This window comes from Pelodiscus sinensis, chromosome 2 (genome assembly GCF_049634645.1).
Source record: "Pelodiscus sinensis isolate JC-2024 chromosome 2, ASM4963464v1, whole genome shotgun sequence".
In the NCBI taxonomy this organism is placed as follows: Eukaryota; Metazoa; Chordata; order Testudines; family Trionychidae; genus Pelodiscus; species Pelodiscus sinensis.
This window is the reverse complement of record NC_134712.1, coordinates 144,039,688-144,065,271: the sequence shown is the minus strand read 5'-3', so window position 1 is coordinate 144,065,271 and position 25,584 is coordinate 144,039,688. Positions and strand designations below refer to the sequence as shown.

Here is a 25,584-nt window from a genome sequence, read left to right as displayed (position 1 = left end):
CCCTCCCCCGGGCGTGCAAGTGTCCCCGCTCCCTGGCGCCCGGCAGGCCAACGGCCACGCCCCCTGGTGCCCGACAACCTCAAAAAGTTGGGGACCACTGCACTAAACCATTTCCCCCTTGTTCATCAACAGCAGATCTCAAGCAGCTCTGGGTTGTTCATCTCCCATTTTACCAACAGGTGTCAGTAGTGAGCTCCCAACAATTGTAGCTTCAATTACGTGGAAGTCTAGCTTGATTCTCAGTAGCCATTGTAGTCCCCTTACTAAAGGGGCCTCTGTTTTATTCTGAAAAGACCCTGTGTGCTACAATCCAAACTACAATTCCCATGAGCCCTTGGGGAAAAAAACAGGAAGAAAGGACTCTGGTGGGAGAGAGGACTGCTCTTTCCATGTGCTCTCCCAGAGGCCTAGCAGTCTGGGACTCTGCCTTGCAGTTTGGAACCAGAGGGGGAGCCAGGCTGCTGCCAAGGACATTGATCCAGTGCAGGGGCTGTTGGATGCAGCTACTACATGCCTGTTGGAACTGGGAGTTAGCAGGCTGCTTCCGATAGGCACAGCATGAGGCAGTAAGTTTTGGGCCTTGTTGGAAAAGTGCTGCCTGGGACAGAGCTGCTGTTTAGCCTGGACCAAATCCTCACTACAGCTGCAACATCAGCGCGCCAATGCAAGCAAGTGTCTGGGACTGAGTCTAAGGGTGTGCACACTCAGGGGTGGGGTCACTGTTGTCTAGCTATATAAGCATCAATTATTGTTATGTGTTTTGTTAATGCTATTCACTTCTAATTCTGTTAATCCCTGTTTAGTTAAGTAAAGATTGTTTATTTTAAAGTGTTCTATTAGATGTATATGATTTGTAGTTGTTCTGGAATTAGATCCAGATTTATGTTGGAATGAGTATATTCCTGGAGGCTCTCAAGGCACCAGTGTGTGTACAAGGCCAGCCAGGTGGAGGCACCGCCATTTTACATTCATTGCCAGCAAGGGACTGCAGCAAGGGGATGGATAGGGCTTTCCCCAACTAAACACCATCACCACTGGGGTGCTCAGGATCTCTTTTGGGTTAAAACACCAGGCGCCCAGGCACACCTGTGAGTGTGACCTGCTCCCCAGTAACCCGGGGAGGAAAAAGGGGGTTACACCATCATGTTCTTCCCCTTGAACCTCCCATCCACCAGTTCCTTCTGGCTTTGTTGTTCCAACCTTTTTCTCTAGGACCTGAGCCTCTTTAATTTAGCAGACAAGAATAGCAAGATGCAGTGGCTAAAAACTGAAATGAGATATATTCAGGTTGGAATAAAATGCAAATATTTACTTGGGGGTAATTAACTGTTGGGACTAATTCTCAAAGGTAGTGGTAGATTCATCATCACTCAGAGTCTTTACATAGAGATTGGATATCTAAAAGTTATGCTCTAGTTCACTCAGAAGCTATTTGACTTGATAGTGCTCACTTACACAGTGGGAAGAATAATTCCTTCCACTGTAGTGTGTGAAATTCTATGACTTGTGTTAAACAGGGAGGCAGAGTAGATGATCGTAGTGGTCCTCTCTGGTCTTATAACTCTGTGATCCTCAAAAGTTACATTACTGCAATGCTGTAGCTAGAACTGCTTTTCTAATCTACCTAGAAATAGATGTTACAGTAGAATTTGACATCCAGGTTGGTAAGTACCATTATGTTAAGGGCACCTAGATCTTGAGGGAAGGTACTTTTTGTTTGTTCTAATAAATGCAAAGAAACAAAAAACAATTAATTCACTGAACATTATTTTGCTGCTTTTACCCTTACAGTGATTTCAAATCTCACAACTCTATTTCTGTCACTTCTTTGGGAGGGGAAAAACTTCTTTGGTAGTGAAACTGGATTGTCTTTTACACTATTGATGCCATCATTTGTAATATATTCACTGATAACTAAAATAGACCAAGCAAATGATTTTACATTATATACATCCCAGAATGCAATTTTAGGAAATTTTGAACAAAGGCCATAAAGACTCCTTGTACATTTTTTCCTCATGATAAATTGTCAACATAAAATGCTTTTCAATTTTATTTCAATATAAAATGAAAAACTCATGATGAAAGAAAATTAAGCCTACTGCATATTGAAAGCACTGTTGGCTGCTGCACTGTGTAAGATTTATAAAAGAACAATAGAAATAGAAAAATTAATAGGTAGTGAATGGGAGTATACACTTGTACAAAATCAGCCAAGTTTGAAAATGAATTCCTCTTATAAAGAACACTTTTCAGTGGTTGGATTCCTCTGTTATGGTATAAAATTATCATGCCATTGTGTAGTTTTTGATAGAGGCATTCGTAAATCAAAGGAAATTTTAACAGAAATACATTGAAGATCACTACTGTTACTATGACAATACAAATTACAGCTTGTGAGTCTTGCGAGTCACTTTGCCACTTGCCAGTTCAGAATGAGGACTGAAAATTAAAATGGTCAGAAATTTTCCATCAAAATATTTTTTATGAAAAATAATTATGCAGAATTTTTTCAGTTTTCTTTGGGGAAGTTTTGTTTTGGGTCAGGTCAACCTGAATGGACACATTTTGATTTGTAGAACTGAACAGCATCCTTTTTGCTAGAACCAACATGGTGCAACATGTGAGACATGGGACTGTGGTGCTTCATGGGAATCCTACGAAATCTAGTCCATCTAGAAAGCCTAGCTCACAGCAGAGAATGGAGGCATTAGGTATTGGGACTACAATTCCTATGAGGCACTGTGGCAGCTCAGGAGGTTTAGTAAGCCATGTCAAAATGAAATAGTTTTACTCTTCAAAATTCTGAATGGTTTGACACTTTGAAATGTTCTGTTTGATTTTTCTCTCCAATTCAGGATGAAAACATTCAGTCATCCAATCTTCCAACTACTGAGTTCATTTGCGTTCTGAAGGCATGTGTTACTGAAATAAGATATCTTGTAGATCACCTTATTATTAGTGCTGTGTCAGGGTTATGAAGAATTCAGAATAATACTCAGAAACATTTGGCTCCCACATAGAGAGGCTGTCAGAAAGATTCTCTGAGACCATAGAAATAGGAGAAGTATAAGACCCTAAACAGAATAAAGATGAAAGATAATCTAGTGATTAAGGCATAGGAGATTCATGGGTGGGGAGGGGGAGACATATAGCTTCAAGTGGCCCTTTCAGGTTTCTTCTTGGCCCACTGGTAGGAGAGGAATGAGACTCCCTTCTCCCACTGCACTCGGCTCCTGGAATGCTAGACCCTTGGCAACTGGGCCTGCACAAGGAGCAGGAGTAGGACCAGTTGCTTCCCACCCTGGCTATTCTGGGTCACTGCTCTGCGCAGCTCAGTGGTTTCCTGAGAAAGAGTCAGGCCAGGTTGGCAGCCTACCACACCACTTTGCTCCCTGCCATGGCCCAGCTCAAAAGCTTGGCTTGTTTATCCTAACCAAAGGAAGGCTGAGGAGAGATATGTGATTCCTCTCTATAACCACATAAGAAAGATGTGATTGCTCTCTATAACCACATAAAGATGAATACTAGCAAGGGAGAAGAGTTATTTAAATGAAGGGCCAGTGCTGACACAAGAACAAATGGATATAAACTGGCTATCAATACGTTTAGCCTTGAAATTAGGTAAGAAGGTTTCTAACCATCAGAGGAGTGAGGCTCTGGAACAGCCTTCCACACCACTTCATGCAGCTCCCCTGAGCTGGAACCGGGAAACCATGGCCAATGGGAGCTACAAGGCTCCATGGCTATGGATACTTAGATAAACAAAGCATTGTGGACGTGCCAGTGACTTACCCTGGAGGGGCTGTGACCCAACTTTGAAAATCCCTGATCTAAGATGTAAGGGGTTGCATCTGGCATTTCACAGATCCCAGAGGAGGACTCCGCAGAGCCTATGTCTCCAGCTTTTATTTGACTCGTTACAGGCCCAGAGCATACATGCAGAGGCCATGAGCCTTACTTTCATTGAGTGCTTTACTGGCTCCTCCACTCCTTCCTGCATTAGAAGACAGCTGTCTTGAACTTCCTGAGCTTGTGGGACAAATGCCTATGTTACTAGTCCATATCTAAATCATACAACAACATTCCAATGTCAGAGGGAAGAATCAAAGGCTGGTCTCATGATTTCTAGTGGTTAGACACATCAAACGATCATCTCTCCAGGCTGCTCCCCAGGTTTTTGGGAAGATAGGACTTCCTTCCACGTGTCCGTGAATGTGTTTGGGGTTATAATCCTTGCTGTGCACTAGTTTTGGTTTTATTAGTAACATTTAATTTTAGTGTTTCCTACTGAAGTTTCTAAGTGCTCTACACTCCCTTCTACCATTTACAACTTCTCATAGGTTAGCTTCAGTGACAAGTTTTACAAATATACTGTTTTCCATATCTTGTAGATCATCAATGAAATTCTTATTATACCATACATAGCTCTGTGTGACTCCAGCATGCTTCCCCATAACTTGATACACGTCCATAAATCTAAAAATATGGGTAAAAAGCATTTCCCTTCTTTCCAACTGATTAGGGACCTGAAAAAGTGGGATGAGCTTAAAGAGAGTCTCTATAAAATAAAGTCCTCTTTATATTTCAGTTTTAGATTTTTTTTCTGGAGGCAGGAGGACAAACTTCCCTTCTGTTAATGTCTTATTATTTTCATTCTTATCTCATAGGATCTCATAAACCTTCTCTAATTGGCTTCCTAAAGGGCATAGTTACATGCATGGATCTCCAGGTAAGAGCATTATTTTAAATTATTCATAGCTCTATCCCAGTTGCAGATTACTGATTCTGTTTATTAGCTCAGTGGACTGTTCAAAATACTAGGACAGTAAATGTGAGATCACTCATTAGGCATGAGGGAAACAGCTACTGCTTCTCCTCTACACTGTTACAAAAGAAGTATAGAAAGCAAGTCTCTGCTTATAGAAAAGTGACATTTTTAGGGAAGGATTTATGCCCCAGAGTCTCTGGCTGAGCTGTCATGCAAATCAGTGTAATGATGGTTTTGTGCCATCTTTGTGGTGCCTGGGGCCAGAGTAATCTCTGGCATAAATGAGACCTGTTACAAGGACTATCACCAATTTAAGTAGAAAAGGGGCAGTTCACTAGCCAGGCAATGTCAACTACAGCTTTGCTCTGCATCTGCACTTGTACTGTACTACACATTGCAGTTGTGCTGCCTTTTGAGCACTTCTCAAGAGTTCCTGGAACAGCTTCATGAAACAGTGTATTCTGGGAGATTTCAAAATGGCTTCTTAGCACCTAGAGCAGTTGTGGGAGAATAGATCAGACACCCACATCCATGAGAGCCTCCCATAAATCCCCAGGAACTGGTGTCATTTTCCTCTTTCTGAAAATGGAGGTGATGAGCAAATCTCTCTGCTGGAGATTTGGAAAGTTGTCACAAAGCTTATGAAGAAGCCTTTGTGAGCCAGTGATGAGTATTCTAACCATATCTGTGGAGAGAGAGAAACTGAGACCTGCATCTTATGGAATATTTGCTGCAACAGTCCTCACTCTATCCTTGGAGTAATACGACCTTAGTAGTAGCTGAATAATGTTCCCTAGCAGAACTCTACGTTTGAGTCCTAACTATGGAGGACTGGTGGATTGAGTTGTTTAAGAATTGGGATGAGCAGTTGCACCTTCATAATTTCAGAATGAAGGAGTCATTTCTGTTCTTCTGTGGGGAGCTGGTCCTAACAGGACATCCACCAGGTTGAGTGCTCTGATTTCTTTAGGAAATCTTGCGGCAACTAGGTACACTAGATAGAGATCATATAGGCATCATTTTGGGATTTAAAAACCCATGGTAGATGCTGTTGTGGTAGAACGTTGCTTTGAAAACATAATGTATCACAGGGTTGTGAAATCAAGGTGGTCAATGTGCCAGTGATGGAGGGATTCAAACAATTGGGATTTCTGACCTAGGCAAAAGCTATTGATGGAACCCACCTGTCCATTCTCTAACCCCCTCTAACCCAACACATCCAGAAGGATAGCTATAGAAAGAGGGTATTACTTTGTGGTGATTCCAGCCATCTCAGTAATCATCAAGCTAATACTTGGAGACATAGCTAGAGTGGCCAGGCAAAGCATGTGACAGCAGAATTTCAAGAACTTTAGATTTCTCAAGAACAGGCACAAAGGATTTATCTTCCCACCAAGTATTTCTGGAGCCTCTATCACCTCTGTAACTTTAGATGACCTTGCATATACCCAGTTTTTTTATGGCTCAAAAAGTCTTTCCAGATTACCAGGAATAAGAGATGCAGTTTCACTGGGACATTCCAAAGGCACAAGCTGGTGAAGGAGTGTACTTTTGGCCCATAGAAGGCAAGATGGAAATGTCTTTTGGCCTACCATGCCATTCAATGAGGGTCTAACAATAACCACAGGCTGCATTTTGTGTAAAGATGTGAAAACATTAGACTGAGGGAGCAGTAAGACCTGCAGCAATTTAGGTCCAGCCAGCCAGACAAGCTGTTTCACTTAAGACACTTTTTATAAAAGTGCAGCCTGCATGGTTTGTGCTGCCTAAACAGCAAATTCTTCGTGCACAAAAAATTGAGGATATATCAGTGAAACAAATATTGTAATCTTTGTGTAGCGCCCCCCTCTCCACCTGGTTACCTTCTTTTAGAGCCAATCTCCTTTCAGGTTCGGATGGATAGGTCTGGGTTCTTCTGGATCCCGCCACCTACTCAATTTTATTCTTTCTGATTGATGTACTTGGCGGTGCCTCCACCCCCCTCACTCCTTCCTAGCAGGGTTGCCAGAGCAGCTTGGGAGGAAAATTCTAGCCCAGGATAATCCCCACGTATTCGCCAGATAGTTGGAGACTCCCAGAAAATAACACAAACACATACACTATAATAAACACAATTATATTAAACAGGAGACAATTATAACAGAACAGGGTAAAACATTATTTTTGGGGTCACCGGTGCCCTGCAACTGTGAAGTTAGTGTCCCGTTGGTACGCGTACTTTGTTGGGGCCCTTGATGACTGTTGACCACACAATCCTTCTCTGCAGAGGTTTAGCAGTGGGGCTGACTAGGTCCAGTACAGCCCAAAGGACTCACAAATGGGAGAAGGCAGCAAATCCCTCCACAGTTTAATATACTGCAGGTAATAAAATCCCCAAACAAATTCCCTGACTTACTAACTAAAAATTGGTGCACTCACACACTCCATGAATGAGCCTCAGGTTGAGAGATGACTCAGTCTCTGCAAAGGGGCTGCTCTCTTCTCACAGGGGTCCTCTTCAAGCAGGAACCAGGCTGCTTCGGTCCCAGAATTTCCCCTCACTGTGAAGGGGTGCAGGGCTCAAGATGCAGACCACACAACTGCACCAAAATTCAAAACTACAGCCTCCCAGGCCAGCCTCCAGACCCACACAGCAGGCAGCAGCCCTGAACTTGCTGCTAGAGCCCAGCTGACCATGCAGTGACTCTCTCACCCAGGGAGCTGGAGAGCCAACTCCGCCTGGCTGGGGAAGCCTCCCAGCAAACTCCACAACTGGGAATCAACAGTGGAGACATAAACCCAGCTGAGGGATCCTGCCTTCAGGTCCCTAGAGGCTAGCTCTCAGGGGGAACCCTGCATGCAGGCCTGGGGGCTTACTAGCTCCCACACACTCAGTCCTCCCCTTTTCCTGGCTGGCTCCAGACTCCCCTCAACAATGGTCTCTCCTTCCCCCTGGGAGGGGCATCTCACTCCCTGTGGGTTGCCAGGCAGACTCTGGCCCTGGTAGGGAGGGGGAGCCAAGGCAAACTCAGAGTGCCTCTCCCTGAGCTGCCAGCAGACAAAGCCCCAGGAATCCAAGCAATCTCCTTGGGGGTTACACTCTCCCTGTGCGAAAGTTCTTGCCGTCCTCGGCAAGGGTCATTTAACCACAAACATGCAAGGTCCTTTCCATCAGGTAATAGTATACATTGTTTAGTTGACAATAAATATCATTAGCCAATAAGTAAGTATTGCTGTGTCCACATACAATATTAATTTAAACATTAAATTGTTATTCAATTTACATTAATAACATTCTTACTATATTTAAATAAATGACTTAACCTTGGAGTCTCCATTGTTAACTATCAGACACAAACAATAATAGGCCACCCGCACCCATCTATTTACTAAATGCAGAGGGACAGAGGTGGAGGACCCTGGGACATCATAGGTGAGTTTCTGTACAGGTTTTCGCTCTCGTTCTGAACGTCGAAGTACAGGAGCTTCTTCATTCTCAGGGTTCTCAGCAGTAATGACTGCAGGACAATCAATGATTTCCCTCTCTGCAGGTTGCATGGCTTCTCCCACATCCTCTACAGGTGGAACCATCCTAGCTGGTAAACCACTTTCCTCTTCATGCTGTATTGTTGACTGAGGGGGTACAAAGGGTGCAGCTTCAGGGTTAAGTATTTGAGCTAGAGGAGGCTCAGATTCTCCCTCTCTAACAGTTTCTACCTCACATAGCTGCTCATGAAGCATAGGAGGTATTGGATAATAGGGGAAGAATTCCTCTTCACTGCTACTCTGTGAATGAGGATCATTTTCTCCAGAGGAGGTTAAAGACTCACTGTCTGCCTCCTCAGCAGATTCAAGTTGTGCAGTAAGGGTTCTTTCTGCAGGAACTTTCTTCCTTAGTCTTGAACGAGTAATGGGTCGCCGGGAGGAACCACATTCACTATTTTTCTCTTCACCTATTAACTGCCCCACTGGCAAGAGGTGGTTTCGGTGAATAGTCTTACAAACATTTTTTCCATTTTCCATCCTAAGGCGATATACAGGCAAGTCTGGTAGCTTATCAACCACTATGTAGGTGTCTGCATTCCACCGGTCAGCTAATTTATGTTTTCCAGTGAGACCTAGATTTCGGATTAAGACTCTGTCTCCTACCTGCAGATCCTGTTCACGGACCCGACTATCATATCTCTGCTTGTTAGCAAGGTTGCTTTTTGTGGCTGCTTGGGAGGCCAGTCTGTAAGCTTCCCGCAAGTCACGCCTGAGACTCTGAATGTACTGGAGATAAGTTGTTTCGCTAGCTTCATCAGAGGATATCCCAAAACATAAGTCAATTGGTAGCCTGGCTTCTCTGCCAAACATTAAATAATAAGGCGAAAACCCAGTGGACTCATTTTTAGTGCAGTTATAAGCATGCACAAGGTAACTGACATGCTCACTCCATCTGGTCTTTTGGGATGGATGTAGTGTTCCCAACATGTTTAGCAAAGTCCGGTTAAATCTCTCCGGTTGTGGATCTCCCTGGGGATGGTAAGGAGTGGTTCTGGACTTCCTTATTCCCAGGGTTTTTGTAAGTTCACGAATTAGTCTGCTTTCAAAATCTCTTCCCTGGTCAGAATGGATTCGGGCCGGGAAACCATAATGTACAAAGAATTTGTCCCATAAAATTTTGGCCACTGTACTGGCTTTTTGGTCTTTTGTGGGATATGCTTGGGAATACCTTGTAAAATGGTCAGTAACTACAAGTATACTGGAGTGGTTCTTTCTATCAGGCTCCAATGACAAAAAGTCAATGCACACCAATTGCATGGGTGCATCTGTAGCGATGTTCACCATAGTCGCTGCCTTTTTTGGCAGAGTCTTCCGCTTAACACACCGAGAGCACCATTTGCAGTGGTCTTCCACAGATGCTGTCATTTTGGGCCAATAAAACCGATCTCTGACCAGTTCCAAAGTCTTATCTACCCCCAAGTGACCATGATCATCGTGCAGAGACTTCAACACCATCTCCTGGTATTCTTGGGGTAAGACCAGTTGTTTCCGCACATGGCCCCTTACAGTCTGGGTGGTCCGGAATAACAAACCTTTGTTAATCACTAAACGATCCCACTCTTTTAAGAGAAGAATTGTGCCGGGGGAAAAGTTAGCCTTAGAGATGGGTTTTTCACCCTTTTCTACAGCTTCCAGCACAGGTCCAATATTTGAATCTTTCCACTGAGCTCTTCTCAATTCAGTCGGAGTTAACTGGGGCAATTCAAAAGTCTTTAGCCCAACGAGGTTTGCATAAATGGTAGGTATAGCCTTCTCAGACAACCCCAGTGTGTCAGCATATCTTTCCTCATTTACATAAGGGGACTGCACTTTTCCTATTACAGCCTTGCAGGTGGCACGAATAGCAGGAGATGGTATCTCCATCCACTCAGACTCTTCCTCGAGTGGGTTATGAGGGCGACGGGACAATGCATCTGCGTCTGCATTGGTTTGACCCGAACGGTACTGCAGCTTAAAGTCATAAGCAGCCAAGGCAGCCATCCATCGCTGACCAGTAGCATCTAGTTTAGCCGTGGTCTGCACATAAGTAAGTGGGTTATTATCTGTTTTTACTACAAAGGTCGCTCCGTATAGATAATCATGAAGTTTGTCCACAACAGCCCATTTGAGAGCTAAAAACTCAAGTTTGTGCACGGGATAGTGTCTTTCAGAGGCAGTCAACCCTCGACTGACAAACGCCACAGGTTTCCATTTATTCTCATAATTCTGATAGAGAACTGCTCCTAATCCATCAAGACTGGCATCTACGTGTAGTTCATAGGGCTTGGTAGGGTCTGCAAAGGTTAACACTGGTGCAGTGGTGAGTTTCTCAATAAGGGCATGGAAAGCGCTGTTGCATTCCTCTGTCCAACGGTCTCCAAATGGTTCATTCACCTTGAAATACCTCTCATTAGGACTTGCAAGCTTATGTTGGGGTGATCTCTTCCACGTTGGGGGGTATCCCCTTGTCAAATTGGTGAGCGGTCTCACAATGGAGGAGTAATTTTTTACAAATCGGCGGTAATATCCACAGAAGCCTAGGAAAGATTGTAAAGCTTTCAGGTCTTTGGGTACAGGCCAGGTGGTTAATGCCTCAATCTTCTCGGGATCAGTCGCCACACCTTCTGCTGACACAATATGGCCTACATATTTTACTCGGGTCTGACAAAATTGACATTTATCAAGTGACAGTTTCAACCCACTAGCGTCCAGGCGGTCTAATACTTTCATTAGTCGAGCTTCATGCTCTTCCAGAGTTTTCCCAAAAACAATTAAGTCATCCAAATACACCAGCACTTCTAACAAATTCATATCCCCCACTGTCTTCTCCATCAAACGCTGGAATGTAGCAGGAGCTCCTGAGATACCTTGGGGCATCCTCTCAAACTGGTAGAATCCCAAGGGACAAATGAAAGCTGTTTTCTCTTTGTCTTCAGAGCTCATCGGGATCTGGTAGTAGCCGCTTCGTAAATCTAAGACAGAGAACCATCTGCTTCCTGCTAGGCAAGCTAAGGCATCATCTACCCTAGGTACAGTGTATTGATCTGGGATGGTCCTTTTATTCAGTGTGCGATAGTCCACACACATGCGCACAGTCCCATTTTTCTTCCGCACCACCACAATGGGGGATGCATAGGGGCTACGGGATTCAGAAATTATTCCTGCTTCCAATAGTTCTTGGATATGCTTTCTCACATCCTCAATGTCTGCAGGTGCCAGTCTTCGGGACCTCTCCCTGAAAGGCCTGTCATCTGCCAAACGAATGGTGTGTTCCACGTTAAGGGCACACCCCACATCCCATTCTTCAGTGGAGAACACATTAGGTCTCTCGCTTAACTGCTTTTTTAACCGGTCTTTCCAACTGGGAGATACAGGAGAATCACCAAAATTAAAAAGATCAGGATCCAATGCCTTACAGGGCTTTCTGGCTGCAGCTGCAGGGCTCATAACACTCTCTACTCTATACAATCGTGCCAATACCATTCCTCTCCTGATGGCTATGGGATGGTTGGTTTCATTTCGTATTCGGACCATAATGCCAGCTTCTTCCAGCTGTGGTAAGGACAATAAACCTCTTAGAACCATCAGACCACTAGGGAGGTTATCTCCATCAGAGGACTCCATCATTACTGTATGAGGAAGGCTGCTACTGTGCTTCTCAAGTTTTCCCCTCAAGTCAATCTCACCATGTGGGGGTATGGACAAAACAGCTTTGGATACTCTTACTACTTTCCCTAAAGATTCATCGTCAGAGCTATCATGGTCAGAAGGCATTGTGGATGAGCCCAGGGTCAGTTCTCTCCATGGAGGGCGAACCACATCTGGGGTCTTCTGGCCCAAACGACCACAAAGTGTGGCCAAAGATTGGAACATGTTGCTGTTGGTTCCAATCAATATGGGAATGCCATCAGAATTTTGTGTCTCAGGACAAATCAAAGCCAGAGTATCACAATCCTGGAGACATCCAGCCAGTTCTGCAGGAAAACGTAAAGTCACTAGTACATATCCATCGTATGGGTAACTAGCATTGCTAAGGCCCCATATTGCCAATCCTTCTAGAGGATGGATCTTCACTTGAGGGAGGAATTGCCGATGGAATTCTCTAGTAATGATGGTGACCTGAGATCCACTGTCCAGCAGGGCCCTACAGGGAATCCCTTCTACCATCACATTAACTACCGCTGCTGGGCCTATCAATCCTTCTGGGAATGGGCTCCAGGAAGGCTGTTCATAACACAACTTAGTGGAGCTCTGACTGTAATGGCTCCCAGTATGCTCCATTACTGGGATCCTTGGGAGTTTCCCTGTAGCTTCTTTTTTCGTTGCGTTACCTTCTCTTCATTCCTTGGGTTGTCACACTGGGTGGAAATGTGCCCATCCTCGCCACATCGGTAGCAGAATCTCTTGTTCCTTGGGAGGGTCACCAAGGTTTTCTTTACAGGTTCTCTGTTGGGGTCCCTTCTCCCTGGGTGAAAAGGAGGGTACTTCCTTTCTGTCAAAGTTGGTGGAAGAATATCGCTAGGTGACCCCTGAGGCATCTTACTCGTCATAAATTCAGTGAGCTGTGCTGTCAGGGTTTTGAGCTGTTGATGGAGGTCCTCAGTGGTAGGCAGACAAAGGTCATCCTTCAGTTTCTGAGGACCAACGGTCTGGCTCACTGAGATCTTATTCCTCTCTCTAACCGTTCTCTTTTCCTCCTCCTCCCGGACTTCTCGCAGCAGTTGGTGGAATTCTGGAGGACTGTCCAATCGGTCTGCAAGTTTCAATTTCATAATTAGAAAATCATCATAAATGGCACCTCGTATGACCTGTTCTAGTCGTACTCGGTGTTCCTTGCTCCTTTCAGTGCCTTTACGGCGGATGCACAGTTGAAGGGATGGTTCCAATCTGTGAAGATAGGAAGATAGTTTTTCACCTGAATGTTGGTAACAGGATCGAAACTGAAAGTAGAGGTCTTCCCCAGTCTCTAGGCTCCCAAAGGCATCCTCCATCGCCGAGAGATAGTCATCAACAGTGGCAGCAGGCTTGCTGGCTTTTAATGCACAGATTACATTCCCTGCAGGTCCTCGCAGGCTTTCTGCCACACGTTTCCTCTTTTCAGCCTCGCTACATTGCCATTCCTGCATCACCTGATTTAGTTGATGCCTCCAAGTGTCATAGTCATCTTCCCCTACAGGCACAGGTTTAATGCCTGAAAAGAACTTCAGTTTTCTGTAAGGGCCTGATTCATATGCTGTCTTTATGGACTCCCCTATTGCTTTTCCCATAGCAAAAATTATTTGGTCTGTAGAACTGGAAGGAGGCACAGGACTACTTCCCAAAAGAGTCCTTAATTCAGTCATGGTCTTCCCTTCCTGCATAAGGAAGTTCCCCAATTTGGACTGAAAACCATTAGTTTCAGATGGTGGGGCAGATGGGGAGGGAAAACGTGATTGTGTTTGAATGGTCACCTTCCATCCGTCCTTCTCTCCATCTGGCAGAATTACATGGGGAGTCACTACAGTAGACAGTATAATCTTGCTCTCTACAAGAAGAGATAAAGTAGCTTCCCCTTGTGCTTTCATCTGACTCCGAACCACACAGGTTCCCCATTCTCTGACATTAGCAATCTCATCTTCAATTTGTCTAATTTCCCATTCAGTGGGTACATTAGTGAGCAGAAAGTGGCGTTCAGGGTCAGCTCCCTCCAGCTCACACCAAGCTATAAGCCTCTTCTGATAATCCATACTGGGAATTTACTTAATATCCCAGGAAGACAGCAGGAGTGTATATAAGGTATGAGTTTAAAAGACGGGATCCCAGCGGTGCCTCCAATGTAGCGCCCCCCTCTCCACCTGGTTACCTTCTTTTAGAGCCAATCTCCTTTCAGGTTCGGATGGATAGGTCTGGGTTCTTCTGGATCCCGCCACCTACTCAATTTTATTCTTTCTGATTGATGTACTTGGCGGTGCCTCCACCCCCCTCACTCCTTCCTAGCAGGGTTGCCAGGGCAGCTTGGGAGGAAAATTCTAGCCCAGGATAATCCCCACGTATTCGCCAGATAGTTGGAGACTCCCAGAAAATAACACAAACACATACACTATAATAAACACAATTATATTAAACAGGAGACAATTATAACAGAACAGGGTAAAACATTATTTTTAGGGTCACCGGTGCCCTGCAACTGTGAAGTTAGTGTCCCGTTGGTATGCGTACTTTGTTGGGGCCCTTGATGACTGTTGACCACACAATCCTTCTCTGCAGAGGTTTAGCAGTGGGGCTGACTAGGTCCAGTACAGCCCAAAGGACTCACAAATGGGAGAAGGCAGCAAATCCCTCCACAGTTTAATATACTGCAGGTAATAAAATCCCCAAACAAATTCCCTGACTTACTAACTAAAAATTGGTGCACTCACACACTCCATGAATGAGCCTCAGGTTGAGAGATGACTCAGTCTCTGCAAAGGGGCTGCTCTCTTCTCACAGGGGTCCTCTTCAAGCAGGAACCAGGCTGCTCCGGTCCCAGAATTTCCCCTCACCGCGAAGGGGTGCAGGGCTCAAGATGCAGACCACACAACTGCACCAAAATTCAAAACTACAGCCTCCCAGGCCAGCCTCCAGACCCACACAGCAGGCAGCAGCCCTGAACTTGCTGCTAGAGCCCAGCTGACCATGCAGTGACTCTCTCACCCAGGGAGCTGGAGAGCCAACTCCGCCTGGCTGGGGAAGCCTCCCAGCAAACTCCACAACTGGGAATCAACAGTGGAGACATAAACCCAGCTGAGGGATCCTGCCTTCAGGTCCCTAGAGGCTAGCTCTCAGGGGGAACCCTGCATGCAGGCCTGGGGGCTTACTAGCTCCCACACACTCAGTCCTCCCCTTTTCCTGGCTGGCTCCAGACTCCCCTCAACAATGGTCTCTCCTTCCCCCTGGGAGGGGCATCTCACTCCCTGTGGGTTGCCAGGCAGACTCTGGCCCTGGTAGGGAGGGGGAGCCAAGGCAAACTCAGAGTGCCTCTCCCTGAGCTGCCAGCAGACAAAGCCCCAGGAATCCAAGCTATCTCCTTGGGGGTTACATTTGTTAGAAAAGGGACATGTAATGATACTTTTAAAAGACAGCAGAGGGGTTTGAGCTGGATGCCCGTTGACTGAAGAGAAAGTTGCTGGCATTGTCAGTCAGGGACCTCAACTCTGGAATCCTTTCTTGGGCACCTAAATTCAGGTTTAATCCTCTAGACCTGCTACAAAACCTGCCTTTGGAGTGGTGGTGTTGTTAACAGCTGGACTCACGAAGCAAGTTTCAAGTAAGAAAAACTGGTTTTAAATGTATTATGAAAATAGTTTTAGTTCTGTTAGGCGCCTAAGGTCCAATTCTCCATTTTGCTGCTCCACTGCTACAAAGGGGCCATAAACCCAAATGAACTGGCCCATGGGAAACTGTTTTCCTGCATAGGGAAAAAGTCATAGGTGACAGGGAGAACATATTTGTGTTCCCCCAGGTATGGATCATTCCAGGCAAAAGAGAGTATGGTGGTGTTTCCTTATGAATTAACTGTTCCTGGAACAGTCCCTTGTTAGAAAAGCCTTTATCCACCTCAGATTACACTGGGGAATGAATTAACATCAGGTCAGTCCCTGAATACAGTAAGGTGTCCCAAAGCTGCCTCAAATGGTAAGCCCATTTTCTGGGCTCATCATAGCTCAGCTGGAATAGAAAGTCAGACCCTGGCAGTTTAAGTCAGGTGCATGAAATCTGAATTAAGTGCAGCTCCTGGATGCTGCCATTAGCCTGGAACTGAAGCAGCTATTGAAAGAGAGGTATGCAGAACTTCTCAGCACTCAGATGGACAGCCTCCATCTCTTACATAAATTTCATTCTACAGTTGTCTATTCTAGTGCTGACAATTTCACACCATGGGGCGAGAGCAGTGGCAGAGATGAAAGAGAGAAACAATGTGCAAGGCAAGGTGCAAGTCAGGAACCACTTCTAATTTGTGCATTTTTAATGTATGAAGGACCAGTCTGGAGCCACTTGGCTATCAAGAGCTACGGCTGTGCCAAACACCATGTGACAATTACTTGTCCCATAATTTGCAATACAGTTTCAGGCTAAATATGACCTCAAGAACACAATAATATGAGCATTCTTAATATGATCATTACTTGGACAGGAATACCCACTAGTAATCCTAATTTTCTAATAACTATCTATTAAACCTTTCTCATTTGGCTTACTTCCCTACAAACAGCTTCTCCTGGGTGAACTCAACTTTGCCTGTCTCCTCCTGTTAATCTGTTCTGATCTGTTCACAGGCCCCCTTAGGTTGCAAACCCTCTTTCTGATCATATGCTAATGAGTCATTAATAGTGACTCTCTGTTAATGTGAATTAATCATTTTTTTTAGTCACTCTAAATTAAATAGAGAAGTCACTCCAATAATAACACTACTCCTCCAAGAAACTCTTTCTTAGGCCCAACAGGAAGCTCAGCTCTACTTGTCCCCTTCAATGTTTGTCTGCTCTTGAAGGCAGTTCTGTGCTTTTTTTCCTTTAAATTACATCTTGTAACTCATATGCATAGCTAGATTTTTAGACAAGTTGCCAATCGCTTTGAACAAAGACCCAAATTCATCCTTAGTGTAACTACTGAACTAAAGAGTTTCTCCAGCAATAAATTGGATCCAAGATTTATGAACTAGCAGTCTGCATCTTTTCAAGAGCTAGTGTGTTACCATCAAAAAGGAACACGGTATGTCAGACATCTGTAGTTTTACTGCAGGCAGACAGACACTCACAGCTGGCCCATTCACCTGAGCTCAGGAAACTGAGGCTATGTCTACACTGCAGAGAAAAGTTGGAAAAAGATACACAAATTGTGAACTGCAATTTGCATATCTTTTTCTGTTTTTCTTTCGAAAGAGACTTTTCCTAAAATTGGCCCATCTACACGGGGCCAAATTTCAGAATAAACTCCTCTTTCGGAACATCCCTTATCCCTCTCAGTGGATGCATTCCTTGGACGTGGCAAAGCTCTGCAGTCTAGACATAGCCTTAGGAGCTGTTTAATTGTGGTGTAGATGTTCAGGTTCAGGCTGGAACCTAGGGGCTCTAGGACATGGAAAGCAACAAGGGCCCCAGAGCTCAGTCCTGAATGTCCACACGGCAATTAAACAGCCTCTGAGCCCGAGCGCCTGAGCCTGAGACAGCTGGCATGGGCCAGCAGCACCTTTTGAACTGCAGTGTACACATACTCTTAGTGACTCTGGGGCAGGCTTACATTGTTGTCAGCCATTACATGGTAAATAGTAAGCTAGCTACTCTCCATTTTTAAATAAGAGATTTATATTGTCTAACGGTACACTCTGTCATTCAGATAGCATCTTTTTTTTTTTTTAAGTAGTTTCAGTTGCCACCTACATTAGCACAATGAAAGATTGTAACTAGCATAAATTGACCATAGTAATGCTGGGCCAATTTTTCCCATCTGTTAGCCTACTATAATGTCCCTAGAAGTCAGCAGAGTTGTACCCGGGTAAATGAGGGCAACCTGAACCGCTGAGTGCAGCTAGAGGGGAAAATGCTTTAGCATGAGGTTATCACACTAGCAGTGCTTATTCATATTTCATTCAGCGTGACTGAGGTACTGCATTCGATTTTCCTTGGTTAGGGACTGTGTGGGACAGACTTTAGCATGGAATTCTTCTTTGTGATGCAGATTTCAATAGGGATGTAATTATGACCTGTCTTTCATGATATATAACATGTATAATTTAGTAGGGGGGAAAACCTGAAAAATAACTATAGCAGAATTTTATAAGCAATCTCTGCTATAACCTTATCAGTCACTATTACTTGGCTTTGAATGTAAGACTCCGTTTTAAAGACAGAGCCCTCCCTAGCAATTCTCTACACAGTCCCCCATGGAGAAGGCTGCTCCAAGGTGGGGGGCGGGCTCTTCACAATGAGAATGGCTTCACTCAGGGCTCTGGGGCAGGAACTGGAGGGGAGGGGGGCAGGCCCAGAACTGTGGGGACAGGAGCAGGGCAGGGAAGCAACAGAGGTCAGGCCCTCTTCCACACTCACTGGCTATGGTGGGAAGCAGAGCGACCTCAGCTGCGTCACTCAGGGGAGGGGATTGAGAGAAGGGCTGGGATTGCCCTCCGCATTCCCAGCAGTTATGTGAAGTGATGCAGCCGGGAGCTGGCGGAGCAGGGCTGGCTGAGGCTGGCTCGCTTCATTTCCCATTGCCACTGCTGCTGACCCCCACTAAACCCCCAGGTCACATCACTTGGGGGAGGGGGACTTCTGTGAATTGGGGCAGGAAGCGGGTGGAGCATGGTTGGGAAGTGATAAGGTTGGGCAGAGCAGGACCAGAGGGGAGGGTTTATCCCAGGTACTGCACCCCCTCTAGGGACAGCACAGGATTAATATAAAAATTACGTTAATTTTATTTAAATCTTTAATGTAAATTTATATGTGAGAAGGAAAACTCATCTACAACATCTGTTGTGTCCAGCCAACAGGCTTCAAAGCTTCCAGATAGGAATTCTGGGCAGGAAATTTAGAATTTAAACTTGAATTTAAAAAAAAAATTATTTCCGACACTTGAGTAGTGATATTAGTTGTTAATTTGTGTGGGGGTGGGGAATCTAAGGCCCAGGGGCCAAGTGCAGCCCCCAGCTTGCCTGGATCTGGCCCCAGAGGGTCAGGGCTCCCCCCCCCCCAACATTAGAAAGCCTACGCTGGCCTTCCAGCACCTACCCCTTCCCTGCAGGGCTGGAGCACACAAAATCTACTAAGACTGGGCCCCCCTAGGCTCTGGTCTGCGAGGGGAATGTGGGTGGTGTCTTTCTCCTCCTCACTCAGAGGCCATTCTTTTTTGCTTGTCACTTGTGTGTGGCTCCTGACTGATTTTTCTGTTTCCCTAGCCCCCGACCCAAAAAAGGTTCCCCACCCCGGAATAAGCAATGAAACGATGATTACTGAACAGTCAGTGTTAATACTATTTGCTGCAGCTATACATTTAACTTCACCAGGGCTAAAAGACCATATTTCATGGTGACATTAATACAAATCATACACTTGAACCAAAAGCGTGATAAGGAATTTCAGCAGTATCTTTATCCACTATATATCTACTGTGCTATTCAGAAACAACACTCTGAAAGTTATAAAGAGTGTGTTACTGATTCCAACCTAGCTAGAAAAATTTAGGGGAAGCACCACTGAAACTTTTGGGTTTATTTGTATTTTTGCACATATCTAATTCCCCTTTCATAGAGATTAGAGGTAAAAAAGGACTATCCACTCATCTTGTTTATTCTTTGTTTGACTACAAGATGTTTTTTCTCTACAATATATTGCACACTTTGGGTACATCTAGACTACAAGCCTCTTTCGAAAAAGCCTCTTTCAAAAGAGATCATCTAGACAACCACGAGATTTTTGAAAAAGCAGTCTGCTTTTTTGAAAGACAGCACCCAGGCAATCTGGACACACTCTTTCAAAAAAGCCCTGTTTGCAGTCAAGAATGCCTTTTGTCGGAAGAGCTCTTTCAAAAAAAGGCATTCTTCCTCATAAATGTAGGTTTACCAATATAAAAAAACCTGCCACATTCTTTTGATTTAATTTCAAAAGAATGTGGCAGAAGTCTAGATGCAGGTGAAGTTTTTTAGAAAAAAGGCCACTTTTTTCGAAAAAACTCCATAGTCTAGACACATCTTTAGTGTAGTCTAAATGACTCAGCATATGGACATTCTTTTAACTTTTCTTGGAAGACTATTCTACAGACTAGTAGAACTTGTAAGGAAATATTTCCGGATAGTCATATAAAAGGAAAAGTTTGTCTCTTTCACCTGACCTCTCCTTTCACACCAATGGATTTCCTTTAATCAGTGATTCTCAAATTGTGTTTTGTGATTCATGGACAGCTCGTTTATCACTCGGTGCTAGCTTCGCCTGCTTAGTTCCAGCTGTTAACTTGCATTTAAAAGAAGTTGATAAATACACTATTTCCCTAGTATTACTGCTTCTCATTAACAACTTCTGTGTTTGTGACAAGAATGGAAAAGGATGGCAAATGAGAGGGTAGATTGTCAAAGTCATCATGATCGGAGAGATGGTGGTTCATGGCAACACGCTGTCTATTAAGATGTGGTTCACACATTGAAATATATTGAAAATCCCTGTCTTAAACAATACACTTTATTCCTCGGTAAACAGATGGGAATGTAATGCTATGTGCATGCTTCTGGAGCCCTGTTCCTTTCCCCCTGAAGTTAATGGATGCCCTTCCATGGGCTTCAATAAGAGTTGGATCAGGTTCTAGGTTCCTCAAACACTCAGGTTATGTGCTAAGGGTTCTATTTTCATGCCTAAGATGTAGATGAGAAAACTTGGAAACTTTTAAACTTTCGACAGCTGATTGTAGGGTTTTCTGGTGTTTTCAGTGTCTGTGTTGCTCTGCTGTGGGCTGTTACCTCAACTATGAGCCTTTGCTCAGATGCTCTGTCTCAGCAGGACAAGGTGGTGGTGTACCCCAGAGGGCAGATAGGAAAGCTCAGTGGTATGCTCAGACCAGTAGGTGATTGTCTCAAGAGGATCTCTGGTTTCCAGCTGTGATGGGTTGGCTCACAGTCTGTCTCCTCTATAATAATAGAAATGTAGCCGTGTTAGTCTGGTCTAGCTGAAACAAAACACAGGACTATGTAGCACTTTAAAGACTAACAAGATGGTTTATTAGGTGATGAGCTTTCGTGGGCCAGACCCACTTCCTCAGATCAAATAGTGGAAGAAAATTGACATGACCATATATACCAAAGGATACAATCAAAAAAATGAACTCATATGAAAAGGACAAATCAGATTTCAGAACAGAAGGGGGATGGGGAGGGGGAAGGTAAATGTCTGTGAGCTAATGATATTAGAGGTGATAATTGGGGAAGCTATCTTTGTAATTGGTAAGATAATTAGCATCCTTGTTAAGACCTAGGTGTAAAGTGTCAAATTTAAGCATGAATGACAGTTCAGAGGATTCTCTTTCAAGTCTGGTGTTAAAATGTCTTTGAAGCAGGATGCGGGTAGTTAAGTCCTTGAGATAATGCCCTTTCTGGTTGAAATGGCAAGAAACTGTTTTTTCTTTGTGATCCTAATATCTGTTTTGTGGGCATTGATTCTTTGGCGAAGTGTCTGAGACGTTTGTCCAATGTACATAGCAGACGGACAGTGTCGGCACATGATAGCATAAATTATATTTCTGGATGAGCAGGAATATGTGTTCTTGATCTTATAACTCAATTGGTTAGGAACAATAATGGTATCAGCAGAGTGAATATGTGGACAAAGCTGGCAATGGGGTTTGTTGCAAGGGAAAGTTCTAGGGTTGGTATTAGTGTGGTACGTCCTGTGGTTGTTGGTAAGAATCATCTTGAGGTTAGGTGGTTGTCTATAAGGCTGTGTCCAGACTCAGGGGTTTTTTCGAAAAAAGTAGCCTTTTTTCGAAAAAACCTCACCTGCGTCTAGACTGCAGCCGCGTTCTTTCGAAATTAAATCGAAAGAACGCGGCTTTTCTTTCGATGGCGGTAAACCTCATTTCACGAGGAAGAACGCCTTCTTTCGAAAGTTCCTCTTTCGAAAGAAGGCGTTCTTCAATGTAAATAGGGCTTCTTCGAAAGAGAGCATCCAGACTCACTGGATGCTTTCTTTTGTAAAAGCAAGCCGCTTTTTCGAAAGTTCAACGTGCAGTCTAGACGCTCTCTTTCGAAAGAGGCTTGCAGTCTAGACATAGCCTAAGAGACTACGGGTATGTCTCCCAGAGCCTCTCGGAGTTTAGTATCCTGTTCCAGGATAGGCTGTAATTTATTGATAATGTGTTGGACAGGTTTAAGTTGGGGGCAGTAGGTGATGACAAGTGGTGTTCTATTGTTGGTTTTCTTGGGTCTGTCTTGAAGTAGATGGTTTCTGGGTATTTGTCTGGTTCTTTCAATTTGTTTTTTTATTTCTCCGGGTGGATAGTTGAGGTTTATAAATGCTTGGTAGAGATCCTGAAGTTTCTGGTCTCTGTCAGTGGGATTAGAGCAGATGCGGTTGTATCGAAGGGCTTGGCTATAGACGATGGATCGTGTGGTGTGTTCTGGATGGGAGCTGGAGGCATGTAGGTAACTGTATGAGTCGGTGGGTTTTCTGTAGAGTGTGGTGTCTAATTTACCATTGGTGACTTGTACTGTGGTATCCAGGAAATGGATCTCTCGTGTAGAATGGTCCAGGCTGAGATTGATGGTGGGGTGTAGGTTGTTAAAATCTCTGTGGAATGTCACCAGTGTTTCTTGGCCATGGGTCCAGATCATAAAGATGTCATCGATGTAGCGTAAGTGGAGAAGGGGTATGAGGGGACGGGATCTGAGGAAACATTGTTCTAAGTCAGCCATAAAGATGTTAGCGTACTGTGGGGCCATGCGTGTACCCATGGCTGTGCCGCTGATCTGGAGGTATAAGTTGTCCTCAAACTGGAAATAATTGTGTGTGAGAACAAAGTTACATAGGTCTGCTGTCAGATTGGCAGTGGTGTCCTCTAGGATAGTGTTTCTAATTTCTTGTAATCCGTCTTCATGTGGGATGTTGGTGTATAGAGCTTCTACATTCATGGTAGCAAGGATGATGTTATCGGGGAGGTTATCGATGTTTTGTAGTTTCCTTAGGAAGTCAGTAGTATCTTGGAGATAGTTGGGAGTGTTGGTTGCGTAGGGTTTGAGAAGATAAACCAGTAGTGAGTGTGCTGATACCTGAGATGATGAGACGTCCGAGGTGTCCAGGTTTATGGATTTTGGGTGCAGATAGAACAATCCTAGTCGGGGTTCAGAAGGTGTTTCTGTGTTGATTTGTCCTTTTCATATGTGTTCATTTTTTTGATTGTATCCTTTGGTATATATGGTCGTGCCAATTTTGTTCCACTATTTGATCTGAGAAAGTGGGTCTGGCCCAAGAAAGCTCATCACCTAATAAACCATCTTGTTAGTCTTTAAAGTGCTACATAGTCCTGGTTTTTGTCTCCTCTATGCGTGAGTAAGGGGGAGATGGGTATGGAACTTATAATAATGTACAGTCTTTAAAAAAATGCTTGCAAGTTGCTGCATCCACTTATAATACCTGTATTGCATTACTAAGGCTACGATTCTGTCATCATTATATTTTGTAAATGTCAGACAGGTCACAGGCAGTAAACAAAACTTCACAGGAGCCCATTATCTGTCAGTGACTTTACTAAGAATAACTGGTTAGGTAGGGCTAGGTGTGTGTGTGTGTATGTGTGGAAAATGGCAGCTGGAGTCCCATGCAGAAGGACTGACAGGCCAATCCCCTCCCCTGTCCCCTCTGTTTCAATGGCCACAGTCACCACAGGAGCATGCAGCCACAGAGGTCCCATAGGGGCTGTGGAGCAGGTGGGCATGGCCCTAGTTACACATCCACCACAAGTCATGGGGCAGGGGTGTGCAGCCCCACTGCAAGCTATGCAGTGTGTGGCTCCAGTTCCAGTCCTAGCTGCAAGGCAGGGGTGCACAGTATGAAGTCACAGAGCAGGGCCAGACTTAGAGAAAATGGTGCCCTGGGTTAACTTGTGTTTTGGTGCCCCATATCCTTGTGGGCCTAGAACCATCCATTTCCCCTGGCCCCCATGGACCTCCCAATCCCTGCACCCCCGTCCTGTGTTCTCTTTACCACTATTCCCTGCATTGTGTCCCCTTTACCCACAACCTCTGCACAGTGCCCGCTTCATCCCAACTCCTGCACTTAGCTCCCATCTGTGGCCCCAAACCCAGCCCTGCGCTTCCAGCATGTCCTGCCCCCCCGTCCAGTACCCTCCACCCCCTTTGTCACAGAGGCCTGGTAAATTTACAGAATCCATAAGTGCGGTGACCTCCATGACTAAACTGTAGCCTCACACATGCGATAAGGTAATATTTAAGTTCTCCTTTGAGTAATGTCCCTATGGGTGCTCTATTGGAGGTGTGTTTTCATTCCTACGCTGCTGATCAGAGAATTTTGGTAGCAGTATTTGTTCAACTGGCAGATATGTTCTCTCACTTGCCCCATGATCTGCCATCAAGCTAACCAATGCTGATGGACAAACCTTCTCAGTTCTTTCTCAACAGCCCCTGGCTAGAGATGGAGCTTTAGCTGTCTGATCACAGATCATTAACTTTCAAAAAACTTGCTAATCATTTTTGTTTTCTTAACTGCTTCTTAGTGTCCTCTAACAGGATAAAAGGAAGGAAGTGTATTCAAAAATATCCTTAATTTAAACTTTGTTTTTTGTTCCTACTCCTTTCTGTATCCCCTCCCTTGACCAGGTATGCCCAGTTCAGCAGGCTTCAAAAAGTGTCTCAGCTGTAAAGAATCTAGCCCAGTGACGGATGGACATGCCTAGGGTGTCTGTTGCCTTGGTGGAAACCACATTCCTCAGAAGTGTGGTTTATTCCAATAGTTGAAACCATGGTTCAGGAAGGATAAAGAGCTGAGACAAACTTATAATGGAAGTTTGCACCAGACTTGGACCAAGCCTCAGGACAGCGGGAATCTTCACCACACTCCTCTACGTCTTAGGGAGGTGAGCCTAACTACTGGATATTTTACAGTCTTCTGCTTCATCCAGAGTAGCTTCCCCTCCAATAAATAAAATTATCTTGGGCCTGGACAAAATCATACGGCAGACCCCTGTGTCGGTCCCACCAACACATAAGCGGGTCTATTGGAAATATTAAATGCCAGCGAAATACCTGGAATTTCTCTTCTCCCCCGTGGCTCTTAATTCATTCTGTAACAGCGTCAACTCACTGATGTGGCACCTCTTGCTGGTCACAAAAGGAATATTAGCACAGTTTATTGGAGTGCGCCACTTTCTAGCTAGTGTCTTGCCTGTCATGATTCTGTTCCACTGTCTCCATCATCTCTCCACAGATCCATGTTGCTCCCTAAACTACAGCATCCTCTTCAGAACACTGCCTTCTTGCAGTGCGCACCATTCTGTTCTGCCCCCTCCTGGAGGTATCAGCAGTCCTCCCTCAATTCATCTGCCATCATCTCCATCTGCAGCCCCAAGATCTTGCCCCTTGCCTCAGTGCCACTCCTTAGTGACAAGGTCTGCCTTCCTTCACTCTCCCTTAACAGCTCATGCTCTCTAGGACACCTCCTCATGACCCTTGCACCTTCTGAGACCTTGTATCAAGGTCCACAGCTTTTCTCCAGCTCCCCTGAGCCTGCCTAGCACTGCTCAACCTAAAGTGCTTTTCCCAGAGAGCCAGTCCTTCCCCTTTGCTGGTAAGGACCCAGTTG

General features: G+C 44.7%; 1 long non-coding RNA gene across 1 annotated transcript; it reads left to right on the top strand.

The window, feature by feature from the left end:
* Positions 1-413: 413 nt before the first annotated feature.
* Positions 414-25,118, top strand: LOC142826788 (uncharacterized). Its single transcript, XR_012901032.1, has 4 exons — positions 414-566; positions 4,671-4,732; positions 15,479-15,560; positions 24,603-25,118. It is a non-coding gene; the product is annotated as an uncharacterized LOC142826788 (long non-coding RNA).
* Positions 25,119-25,584: the final 466 nt, after the last annotated feature.